The sequence below is a fragment of the Temnothorax longispinosus genome, chromosome 12, assembly GCF_030848805.1.
Source record: "Temnothorax longispinosus isolate EJ_2023e chromosome 12, Tlon_JGU_v1, whole genome shotgun sequence".
NCBI classification, from domain to species: domain Eukaryota; kingdom Metazoa; phylum Arthropoda; class Insecta; order Hymenoptera; family Formicidae; genus Temnothorax; species Temnothorax longispinosus.
The window spans coordinates 8,198,653-8,212,435 of NC_092369.1; the positions used below are offsets into that span (position 1 = coordinate 8,198,653).

The following is a 13,783-nucleotide window of genomic DNA, read 5'->3' on the forward strand; positions in this document are numbered from 1 at the left end:
TTGTCAAGGCTTATTAACCCTCAGGAAGTCACGATTAATTTGACAGATACATAGAAAACTTTTTCTTAAAACGAGAAATTCTAAAAAAGAAATAAGAAACGTCAACTTGTAAGCAGGGTTGCAAATAATTAAATCAATTTCTGATTTAATTCAAAAATAATTCATAAGTCAATTTTGAATTATTAATTATTCTAAACTTTAAATCATAATTAAAATTTGATTTATGAATTACACAGGCTTTAATTCACAAATCAATTTTGATTCGTGAATTACGAAAGCTTTAAATCATAAATCAATTTTGATTTATAAATTGCACCGGCTTTAATTCATAATTCAAATTTGATTTGTGAATTACACAGGCTTTAATTCACAAATCAATTTTGATTCGTGAATTACAAAAGCTTTAAATCATAAATCAATTTTGATTTGTGAATTACACAGGCTTTAATTCACAAATCAATTTTGATTCGTGAATTCCAAAAGCTTTAAATCATAAATCAATTTTGATTTGTGAATTGCACTGGCTTTAATTCATAATTCAAATTTGATTTGTAAATTACACAGGCTTTAATTCACAAATAAATTTTGATTTGTGAATTACACAGGATTTAATTCACAAATCAGTTTTGATTCGTGGAATTACAAAAGCTTTAAATCATAAATCAATTTTGATTTGTGAATTACACAGGATTTAATTCACAAATCAGTTTTGATTCGTGGAATTACAAAAGCTTTAAATCATAAATCAATTTTGAATTGTGAATTGCACCGGCTTTAATTCATAATTCAATTTTGATTTGTGAATTGCACAGGCTTTAATTCACAAATCACTTTTGATTTGTGAATTGCATCGGCTTTAATTTATAATTAAAATTTGGTTTGTTTATTACACAGGCTTTATGTTACATTTGCTGTGTTAAATTTGCGATCGATTGTCTGACCCGTTTCTGAGATATTTGCTTTAAAAGTTACAGAAATTGTATATATATAAAAACTTTAATTGTAAGTTTTAAATGTAAAACCTTTTAATTAATAATATTCAAATCTGAATTTTTAATTAGAGGTGATATGTACACAATAATTTAATATGTAATTATGGTTTATTTTAGTCTTAATTTACAAGTTAATATTAGGTAATTTGTAAATTAAAGACCTGTAAATCAGAATTCAATATTGATTTGTAAATTATACCAGCTTTAAAACACGAATCATGAATTAAAGCCTGTGTAATTAACAAACCAAATTTTAATTATAAATTAAAGACCGATGCAATTCACAAATCAAAAGTGATTTGTGAATTAAAGCCTGTGTAATTCAGAAATCAAATTTTAATTATAAATTAAAGCCTGCGTAATTCACAAATAAAAATTGATTTGTGATTTAAAGCCTGTGTAATTCACAAATCAAATTTGAATTATAAATTAAAGCCGGTGCAATTCACAATTCAAAATTGATTTATGATTTAAAGCTTTTGTAATTCACGAATCACAATTGATTTGTGAATTAAAGCCTGTGTAATTCACAAATCAAATTTGAATTATGAATTAAAGCCGGTGCAATTTATAAATCAAAATTGATTTATGATTTAAAGCTTTCGTAATTCACGAATCAAAATTGATTTGTGAATTAAAGCCTGTGTAATTCACAAATCAAAATTGATTTATGAATTCAAGCCTGTGTAATTCACAAATTAAAATTGATTTATGAATTAAAGCCTGTGTAACTCACAAATCAAAATTGATTTGTGAATTAAAGGCTGTGTAACTCACAAATCAAAATTGATTTGTGAATTAAAGGCTGTGTAATTCACAAATTAAAATTGATTTGCGAATTTAAAATTGTGTAATTCACAAATCAAATATGAATTATGAATTAAAGCCTGTGTAATTCACAAATCAAATTTGATTTGTGAATTAAATACTGCTTAATTCACAAATCAAAATTGATTTATGATTTCTTAATTTCTTAATTACCAGTTTCGCAACCCTGCTTGTAAGTAAACTTCTTTACCGTTGCCATTCCGGAGATATTCCAAACAAACTATGTGTACGAGTCTGAGTCGAATCGTTTTTACTTCGTCTTTTTTATTTTTTTTTTTTAACATAAAAACGGAGTTATCAATAACGAATAATCAATTTATGCATATCTCAGATATACGCGACCTCCCACGAAAGTTTTTTTAGCATCGCGAAAGTTTTAGCCTTCCCACAGTGAAACGTAGACTACATCGGTGACTGTTGAAACTTGGCCGAAAGTATCGTTGAGGAAAACGAATTTTCCAAACACTATGAAATGTAAACTATGATTCCAAGGTCCATTTCCAGTACGGATATATTACAATCGTGAATTTAAAAAACTCGGAGGAGAAAGATATATTTCTCTCTCGCACATATAAAGTAAAATTTATATTCGTCTCCGTGTGCAGATTCTTTAGGGAATCATCGCGATATTCAAACCTTCTCCTTTCGTAGCTCTTCCTCGATTGGGAGATGAAATAAACTTCAATATACGCGAGGTTTTATGAAACACGAACCCGTAGTACTTCTCTCGAGTCCGCAATAAACTTTCGGCCAGTGTTTGCGATACATTTCATACCGCGGCTGCCGAAACCCTTTACCTTCATTTTACGACGCGGTCGGGAACGTAAATTGATTCTATAACAAATATAAATAAAACAAAACGCTAATATATTTACAGTCATCGGTATTATTTCCTGATATATTCAAAACCAGACTGGCCGTGTGCCGTCGTCATTGGCGTGAATCGAAATACTTTAACAGCATTTCAGTGATCTTTCAACATTATGCTGAGTATTATTTTAAAATTAATCGTATCATATAACATATTTTTTTATACTTATAAAAATGTTTTATTTATTAATTTCTATGTGGTCATATAAAAAATTTCAATGAAACGTATGATATTTTATATACGGAAAGAACGGTTTTGCTGGAGTATCTAAAAATTTAGCTAGATACAGATCTGAAAATAATTTTGTTGCACCATCCAAATAATTATAGTAGATCGCTGAAGTATGATGATAATGCTGTAAAAAATTTCGACATTTTAGCAATCAGTTTGTATGTCCTGCATAATTATTTTGATAGTCCAACAAAATTATTTTCAGATCTGTATCTAGCTAAATTTTTAAATACTTCAGCAAAACGTTCTTTCCATGTAAAAATAGCGAATATCTTAATAATTTAAAATTCTGAGAGTAACCAGAATACACAGACATAAAATTTTAACAAAAATATTCATAAGTAAAAAAGTTTTAGCTTTCTTTTTACATTGTTAGTATTTAAATTCAGGTCTCAGAATAACAGGTAATAACATAATTCCATGAACAACCTATGCATATCGTCATTCCTAATCTTTAGAAGTACAGCGACGTGTGGAAATTTACCTCGACGGAATTTTATTCTATAACTGCGACGGTATCTTATGTCCTTAATATGTCTGTCTCTTTAAACATTTCTCTAGCTAATAGTAACAGTTACCTTTGTCACAAAAGTGTCAGTTCACTCTTGAACTGTCCTACATAGATAAGAAAATATAGAAGCGCTTTCCATGTGTATTATGGAACGAACGTATAAATAATGTTGCGATTCACGTATTTAGTCGTTATTTATCAACTCTCTTTAATATTTACTGAAACGTTATCGTCTCAAACTTATTATAAAATAATCTCATTACGTTTAAATTTACTCATGGCAAAAAGAGATTAGCTACTGCAGTGGCAAATTTAGTGACACCTAACATTTTTTTGCAGCGACAGCATAAGGTTTTCCTACTATTGCTAAATTATAGCTCTCGCTGCAAAAAAGTTAGGTGTCACTAAATTTACCACTGCAGTAGCTAATCTTTTTCTTCCGTGGCTGCATTATTTTGCACGTTACGTTAAGCCAATATTTTATTAGGATTTTAAAAATGGGGGAATCATGTTAAATGAATGATTTGAATGCCAATCTATCGTAATTCGATAAGGCCATATGTCTTAAGACAGTCCAATGCTCGCGAATAGGTCTCGAGCAATCGCTCCGCTTTCGTCGCGAGGCCAAGGGGCAGTCACGAGGGGGACACAATGCAACGGGCGCTCTGACGGAACACGCGTACCCTGTTATAAGGATCCCCACGCCCTCTCGAACCCCACACGGCTCGTAATACGAGAACGGGACTTTGTGCCACGTAATGCTGGCGCAGCACGGAAGTCACAGGCGTTCTCCCGTTGGAACGTGAACTTTCAGCCCCCCTTCTCCCTTTTGGAACGGACCTGTGCAGGGCAGGAACTGGATCCTGCACGACCGGAAGAGGATCCGGAACGGCAGAATAGCGGCAGCAGTGACGCGAACGAGGGATATTTTATTGAATAATTTGACAACGATTGTTCGAGGAACGTGCGAGTATGTGACGTGGATATCTTTTGTGATTTTACACTCCTCATTGTTATGATAACTGAAAAATCGTAGAAGAATGAAGACAACGAAGAAATCAACTGCAGGAAGAAAATTACTACACAATAGTGTCATTAAAGTGGATAATTTCACAGAATCTCCGCGAAAGCAAGTTCTTACGTTACATCTCATATCTTGTAATGGAATTGTTGAAGCACTCGTGATATTCTCTTTATTTTGAAAAAGCTCCATGAGGATATTTAAGATAAAATTAGCTATTTTGTGACAATATTCTTTTATTCTTTTAATATTCGTAAGAAAAAAAGAGAAAATTAAAATTTTTTACTTTTAAATAATTAAATTGTGTAAATACGAGAGCATTGGTGTGTGGCAGAATGTTATTTTTCCATTTCGTACTATCATCGAACTTAATTGCTCGATTATAATACAATTGTTTATTTCTAACCGCGGCAGTTATTCCCGATGTTGAATAAAACGCTGAGCGGTGCGTTTCTTAATTGGGTTTGTCGCGATAACTTTCAATAATTGATAAAAGAGAATAATAGAAGAATCGATAAATAATCGACACACTTTGTTTGCGCGAATGGCTAGACGCCATTCGCGATTACGCACATATCATCGCTGGAAAGCCAGTCGGGAACTTCGTTATTACAGGATATCGGGCGTCGCAAACGCGAGAGATCCGATATTTTTCCACGCTGAAACTCTCTCGCCGCCGCGCCGCTTCTATTAATTACGCGGCTGTCGTTCGCCGGCGGTAGCGGTAGGGAATCGCGCGCTCGCTGCCCGACGCCGATGCGCGGGCGTCGTTAATTTTCCGGGACCGATTTTGCCGCGATTCGACTCGAAACTCGAAACGCCGAACGTTCCGAATCGCCTCGCCGCATCGCGCGCCGGTTCGCCGAGCCGGCCGTTTTTCACTCTCGGCTGCCGCTGTTCGGCGTGCTCCGACGGGCACGCATGTGTGCGCGTGACACGGCCCACGATGGGGCGGTATCTCGCCCGCGGCCCTTTTTTCACGAAAAATCGCTGACGAAGACGAAGAACCGCAAGCAGTCCGATAGAGCGTGAAAGCGCGATAACGCGCCGCTGCTTCTCGGTTTCGCGCGTCGGTCACGCGCGCGCACACGTGTGAAACGCGTGATTATATGTTAAGAATGTGCATGTAGATGACAGAATAGTTGGAGAGATATTGAAAATAACGCAGTATATCGAATTGATAGTCCGAATCTTTAAGAGAATTTTAATAGAAAGTTGTAATTAGGAGCTAAATTATTATTCGACTTTGAAAACAAAAAAGTCTGTAAAAATGGCAATTAATTAGATTACTAAAGTAGATCGTTTTATGTTAACCATACAATCTAGATTTCATAAACATCATACATGTGTGCGTGTTCGATTAGAGTATTTTCGCTGTAGAACGTCTTAAAGTAAAATTTATATGAAGACTTCGAAGACAAGATGTTTGCCGACTTGTCGTAAAATAATCTATTTTGCTTTTTTGACAATCTTTTGCAAGGCTAGGTTCCTGTAGCCATTCGCTTGCTTTCTTGTCGGAACTAGTTGACGATTCGTATCCAGAGAGAAAAAGGGACAAAAGGGAGATAGAATGGGGACCGAAGGACACAGGATGGCATTGGGAGAGTCCGGCAAATTTATGTCCAATTTAGTGGTGGATTCGGAAGCGGCGAGCGAGCAAAATTTTCGCACGGAGATTTCAGTCCGCACGGGCAATAAACCTTCGAACAGCAGAGCGAGTACGCGCGGCCAGAAAGCCGTGCATGTGAATATACGTGCGTGACGAGACAAAAAGAAAGAGAGAGGCATACATGAAGAGAAAAGAAGAGAGAGAGAGAGAGAGGGAGAGAATAGTAGGGAAAGAGAGTTGAGAGCATTGAGTGACGAGGGCGCATGGGGGTGGATTGGAGAGCCGACAAACGCAATCGGAATTGAATATCGAAGAGCGTGGCGAGCGGGAATTTTCGCGAGTGCATGTGCAGACATATTTAGGGTGGATCCGATTCCGATTGGGTATTTTCACGGTTTACGTCGCCGGACTGAATGGGGACTAATCTAAATACATTTAGCTCTCGTTACAGGCGCTCGATCAGAAAGCGGCGGAACTTTTCAAATATTTAATATTACTCACAGAAATACTGGAATATTTGAGCACCATTAATCAAATATGAAAATTTCTGGATATTAACGTAATATTCAAATAATATTACGGGTTTAAATATTATATTTGCACTTGTGCTCGACTTTGAAGCTTTATTTTATTATCGCCACGCACGGCAATAGTATATCGAGACTTTTATTCTTTCTAGGTATTCGATAATACTATCTCGTGGTCCAAGCGGGTACAAAGACACAGTTGAGACATCGAAAAACCTGGGAAAAGAAAGAAAGAAGGAAGGAAGGAAGGAAGAGGGTGTAGTTTTCTTGTTTCTGAACCATAGTCCTCTCTGAGGAAGAAAGAAAGAGAAAGAGAAAGAGACATACAGCTTTCCCCTTTCTACTTTATCACCACATTCGTGCACTCCGGCGTGACGGTTGCAACCAGAAAGTGCCAGACTGCCTCGTCAGATCCCGTCGCCGCTGTTTTGTCCTCGTTAGGTGACTACCTCTCTTCGCTAATGAATCCTTTTCGTAATTAAACGGCAGCGAAGCGCAATCTCCAGGGGAGACTTCTTTAATTAACGACAATTAACGGCGGCAACGATTACGAGGCGCGGAAGATGACGAGAACTACGGTGGTGGCTGCGCGATGCGATATGCATGCCTCTTGGTTTCTCTCTCGCGCGCTCTCTTTCTCTCTCTCCATTGTTGATCCCCGCTCATTTAAATTGTCAACGACGACTTCGCGCGTGCTTCGACTGCGAGAGAAGTCGCCTATTTCCCGCGCAAAAGTCGACCGTCACTGCGCTGATATTTAATGATGCAAATGCACCGTCACGTTGCAACTACTGACGCTGCAACTGTTCTAATCCGATATCCCTAATTCTTTTTATTTCAGCAGATACGTGACATCCAGGATGCAGGAAAAATTATAAACTTTAAAGTTCAGAGAATCAATATATGCGCCTGTTACAAATTCCGAAACTATTTCTTGGTTAATAATATAGCTCAAAAGATTATTAATAGATTAGATTGTATAAATTGCAGTTCACGTGTTTTATATTTATTTAATAATTTATATTTAATAAATTATATATTTTTTAATAATATTATAATAAATTTTAATATTATAATATTTGATATTATAATAAATTATATTTATTTAATAATTTATTTATTTAATACTTTGTTTTCATAGTAATCGCGCGTGCAATAAACAAGAAAAATTTATGAGAATGAACAACTATTGTACAGGTCTAGAAAATTGAAATCAGAAAAATTATATACTGTTCTAAAATTCTTACAACATTTTGCACTTACAATACTTTTTATCGTTGACATCAATGGGAATAATCCTCGACTTGTGAGTTTACAAAAGGTCTCGGCTATCTGTTTTTCTACTGGTATATATTTCAAACGGAAATAAGCAAAATCGCGGCTATTTTAATAGTGAAATATTGACAGAGAAGTTAATCAACGTGACAAATAATATTTCGCATTTTCTCACGTTTCACATTCTCGGGGATTTAAGAAAAGAGCAACGTTAGCGTAACGAGCAAATGTGTCCCGAGTGTATAAGCGGGACTGTCGTTGAATATTTCCCTGCTCGTATACCAAGAGGAGATATATACACCGTTCGCGTATAGGTATCCGGTGGACGACACGGAAAAGCGATCGATCGCCTCGTGATCGCCTCTCTCGAGCGCGTATTCGGGGGGCGGCAAAGAGATTTCCGCGATGCCTCCATCGGGGGCGGCACTTTACCCGTTCTCCGGATCGGTGCACGTTCGCAGGGATAGCGATCCTGCGGGAATAGCGTCGGGAATATCCAAAACGGACTGTGTTGGCGGCCGCGCATCGGATTTATGGTGTAATGCAAATTTATCGGAATTTTATTCACCACCGCCACCGCGATGTTTCCATCTCCCTTTCTCGCCTTTCCATCGCTCGCCCTCGCTCGCCCTCGCTCGCGACGCGAAGGAAACGACGGCGCGGGGGTCAGAACAGAGAAAAGGACGAAGAGTAGAGACGGCGGCGGATCCAGGTTAGGTTCTCAAAAAAAAATCGCGATTTCTCGTAAATTATGAGTGTCATCAATTTCTATCTCGGTCTCATTGCGTCCGCCATAGCGGTACGTTACCACCGTTGTCTCCCTCTATATCTACCTCGGGGTCGAAAAGAGCGCTATACAGAGGCTACACGGGAAAGAAAGCAAGAAAGGGCGGGAGACACGAGAAAGGGAGGGCCACCGACGCGGTGCGGCGCGGCGGCCGTCGCTTTATTATACCCCTGCTCTACCCTCCGTTCCTTCATTCCTTTCGGTGTCCCGCAAGAACCGTAAAAGCGCCGCGCCGAAGAAATATTACGAGCGCGATTTCATGCCGGCCGGCTGCACACTGACTTATATACACGGTAGTAAGGATGATCTCTCTCGAAAGACGGGTATTGAACGTATATCACCGAGATGCGGATACTGATCATAGGGCTTACAGATACACATGTGAAACACCTACGACCGCGTAATGCACCGGCTGAGATGTATCGGCCTGTAAAATATCTTTTGTACACTACCGCGCAAAGATGGAACTACCGTGCGACAAATTACTATAGGATTGAAACGGCAATATAAGGACGAAAAATTTCCTCTCTTCTCTCGGATTTCTTATTTATCATTTTAACTTTATTACGATCACGTTACTTGTTAGCTATAATGAAAACATTAATATTAAGTATTTCTAACTATAATTTTCTAATATCGTTGAATCTAATATTCTGATGTAAAATTAAATTTAATTACTATTAAAATACAAAAAAGCGAAGATTATTTAATAAGAACAATTAATTAAATGCAAAAAAATTCTAGAAAATTGAGACAGTAAGAAATTTCATTTATATATAACTGTTTGGAATTTTTAATTTAGTTACCAAGAGTTTCATACATGCGAAATGGCGTCAAAGAGCATTGAAGCTCTTTGAGAATACTGAGAGAAGAGACAAAACTTTTAGCAAAGGTTAAACAGCAAAGCTACAAACAACGAGACATAATCGCACGCGCACGCTTTTACCTGTCTTTAGACTAAAGTCGTTAGAAAGCACGACAAGAATTCATCAATACGGAGCTAAGATGAGCACTCAAAGGGCACAGAACAATAAGTGATTAAAGTACTTATTAACTATCGCGATCTTGTTCGAGTGGTCATTACAGCGTCTAAAGCTTAAATTACTTCCAACATACAAATTTCTGTCATCACGAATACCTATTTGACGGTGCATTCAGACCTCTCTTACACGGCTTCATCCTCAGTCAGCTAAGACGATCAGTCCTCTAAGAAGTTAAGACGATCAATTCCATAGCAAGTTTCTCTATCTAAAGGCCTAAATGTTGGAAACAACTTAGCTTACGATCCTCACACAATACTTTATCATCTTTGCATGGTTGGAGAGACGCCTCGATACCAGAAAACATCTCCGTAGCTCCGCTGCTGCTGGGGAAAATCAAATATCTCTCCAGCAGGCTTTACGTTGTGAGAAGCACTCCATCCGGCATTATCATCCCGTTTGCATCATCCTGTTTGCGGGAAAAAGTTCTCTACGATACGCGCCTTCAGGAAGCTAGAGATATAGCGAAAATAACTCCCGCGGAACCTATAAAGTCTTTATCGTGAGCCTCTAACCAGACAACGAACAAATACGAGTACTCAACGATATTATAAAATATAAGCAATGATGCTTTTTTAGAAATCTTGATTTTTAATAATAATTGTCTCAAATTGCATAATAGAAATTCAAGTGGAATATTAAAAAAAATTAAAATATGATTTTATGCCTTTTTATACCTTCATAAATTTGCTTCAGAGTATCTAAAGCAGAGCAGAGTATAGAATAAATTTCAGAGAAGTATTTCAAATCACTCTTTTATATATATATATATATATTCATTCACACACTAATTTGAAGTTTATTCACAGAAATATTTAATTTTAGCATATTAATGTCCGATATTAATTTTTTAGTTTCATATAATAATTTTATTAATATTACATACATATATTAATATTATACTTAAATTTATCAAAGCGAAATTTCAATCAATTTCAGACGTAAAAATTCGCAACATACACATACGCCGATTTCTCGACGTGCCGGGGTTTTCGTAGTTTTATTGATCTTTAGTCCACGGACTTTCCGAACCCATAACTTCGAGTTTTTAAACTCGGAATATACTGCAAAGCAGTTACTATATGGAGTCACGAAACGGCCGCTGCAGCTAAAACGGGCAAATCCTCGAAGGGACTACGGTGATTTTCCAGATGGACGAAGTTTTAAAGCACATCACGGGATGGTACGCGTCTCGGTACGACAAGTGTTTTCCGAAAACCAACAAGGAAAAGTCTGTGTAATCCCCCAACGGCTCTCCTCCCAAAGTTAACTAAAATTTTCTGCCTCTCTGAGCGCACCGCAATATCAAACGTAGCATGTTAAAAGACGGGCGGGAAAAATTGTAAAATTATGAATTATGATATACGCGTAAACTGCATTTTCTTGGTGAGTTTAAAAAGACCTCTAATATAATCGCTCGTGTGGTCTATTGATTCGACGATTTTTTTCTCGCCACCGCGGCAAAAAATAACTCCGCGATCAAAAACTTGCTCGTATATGCGGTATCTAACAATGATACGGAAAAAAATGTATCACAAAAGGAACTTGTATTATCAATTTAATTATCCATTATAAAAGCATCACGATAAATTCGTTATTAATTGAACCAGCAGATCCAATTAAAGGGAATAAACGTGTGCGAATGTTTGTGCGTAGACATTTTTACAGTCTCTTTTTGCCGTGAATCGATATAAAGCAGAGTTCCCGCAACCACACTTGCCCATGCAAACTCCCCCATACTTATACCGCTATTTTTCATACTTTAAAAGCTTAATCTCACGAATTTATGAATTCTGCGTTCCCTGCCCCTTCTCTTTCTCGCCGTTCTGTCTCTTTTTTCTTAACGTCATTCATCAAGATCGCTATACTTTGTTGGAAAGAATAAGAGATCGAAAAACGCGCAAACCGGAAGAAAATTATGATTCTTCAGAGTCGAAAGCTAATAATTCTTAGGATCAGCAGAAGCAAAGAAATATCCAAAAAAGAAAAAGAGCACTTTATTAATATAAAATTTTACTACTGACTATATTATTATCTAAATCTAAATCTATTGTATGCATGGCTTTAAAATAATTCAAATATGCTTAAGTAAAATTGTTCTACAAGATTCCTTGGTGCATAGCAGTTTTAAACTTAAGTTTCATTAATTTCCATATACATCCATCTTCTTGCCTTAGATATCAGTGAAACAAACGCAGATATAGAACGTTTGCGACATTGAATATTCGCCGTGATTCTCCTAGGTGCGATCTAAATTACGAGCCTCGCGGATAATGCTGACGAGGCATGCGTCCCGTGTTATCGCGAGAACAGGTTACGTCTCGGCGTAAAATATAAAGGACAGCATCGATCGGTTTGCATGGCTGTTCCGGGGGGATGCGGCCGTCACTTTTTCATTCGGGATTATCGCGACTGCCGTAGCGCGAGCCTTTGAAAAATTAGCCGGCAGCCTCCCCTCCGCTCTAGGATCAGCGCCAGCTTTTTTCCCGTGCGATGTAGCGGCCACAAAAGGGCGGACGGAGACAATAAATAGGATCGAGAACTCGCGGAATACTCCATTTACCTTCGTTCTCTTATCGCGTCCCTTCTCACCCCTCACCCCCCTCCTTTGCCTTTGTATTTTTCGCAAATGCGGGGAAAATCCGGGCGAGCTCGCGAAAGAGCAAAATGACACAAAGTTAGCGAGAAGTACTAATAACATTAATTGCAATCGATAAAACCGATGTGGTTATTTAATTTGATGTACTATTGAAAAAATTAGTTGCGGAATAATGTTGAAAGTATCTGATATTAATTTTTCTCAATTGTACTGCGTACTTTTCATGTAATAATCCATTACTGGTACCGGGAAGAAAATTAAAAAACCTCGCTACGTCTCTTGAGTTTTATAGACTTCAATTTCATTAATTACATTAAAGTATTTAATGTTTTTCACAGTTCTCAGGAAACACATTACGTATATTCTGTATCTGTAATATAAAAAAATCACTCCGTCACTATTAAAATTGTTTTTACGTCAGGCGAATTTGTTTCACATTGTATACGAAAGAAACATCTTTCTCTAATTTTTCCACATATTTCGAAATTCACTGATTTGTCATGTATATTATTATTATTATTATACCGCTAAATAAGAATACAATCTGAGATACTTTATTACCAATTTGATAAACGTTTGTTCCATCACATGCAGACGACTCGTTAATTACCGACATATACCGGGATCACGATGCGAGGAAAGCTCGCGATGCTCTCGCCGCTTTGAGGCGCAAAAAGGAGCGTCAAACGAAGTTGCATCGTTGAGCGATCAGACTGGCTGGCAGCCAAGCTAACAGTTGATTTCGATGCGAGCCACACCGGAATACCGGAGAGCATGACCGACTGGGAATTGGTCAATGTCCGGGACCACCGGATATTATGCTCTGTTATGGTCGAAAGACTCTCGATGGGTAAAAATACCGTGACGATACATATTTCGTAAAATCGTGCTCATTATTTAAGTCTCTCAACAATTAAGCTGAATTATTTTCGAACTTTGTACACGAAGGAATTATATTTGACGGTACTAAACATTGGATAAATATAAACGTAATAAACACACGTATTTTTCTTATGGAAGAACATTGAAAGAATACTCTATCGTGGTTAAATAAAATAGCGATAAGAGTGAATAGAAGTTGATTTTACACGATAACATATTCAGTAGACCACGCTCAAGCGTGAATCGCAAGCCTTATCGCAGCGACGTAAAAAGCGCAACGGATCCGAAAGAAGGTTGCATTCCAGAGATACGAGCGTTTCATTTCAAACTCAATTCCCGGCAAGCCAACAAAGCCGCGCGTAACAACGGAACCTGCACCCTTCGACATTCCCTGCGCGAAACACAACGATGCACCCTGTAAGCATTCGACGCATCCAGATCCCTGAATTCTAATTACCACGGCTGAGCACGGCTTAATTAGCAGCTGACCGCCCTCTACGCGGATTACAATACACAAGTTTTTCCTTCAATGCGATTTTATATTCGCACATTTCTGTGTAACAAGATCGCAATATACCGATATAACGTATACGTTCATTTTCGATTGCAA

The 13,783-nt window shown here is 37.4% G+C and overlaps 1 protein-coding gene and 1 long non-coding RNA gene across 3 annotated transcripts in view; one reads left to right on the forward strand and one right to left on the reverse strand.

Annotated features, from left to right (window-relative positions):
- Positions 1-13,783, reverse strand: part of Stet (stem cell tumor) — a 365,074-nt gene that overhangs the window by 296,880 nt on the left and 54,411 nt on the right. The window lies entirely within an intron of this gene.
- LOC139823157 (uncharacterized) overlaps positions 1-13,783 on the forward strand; it is a 36,567-nt gene that overhangs the window by 2,434 nt on the left and 20,350 nt on the right. The gene's annotated exons all lie outside the window — the stretch shown is intronic.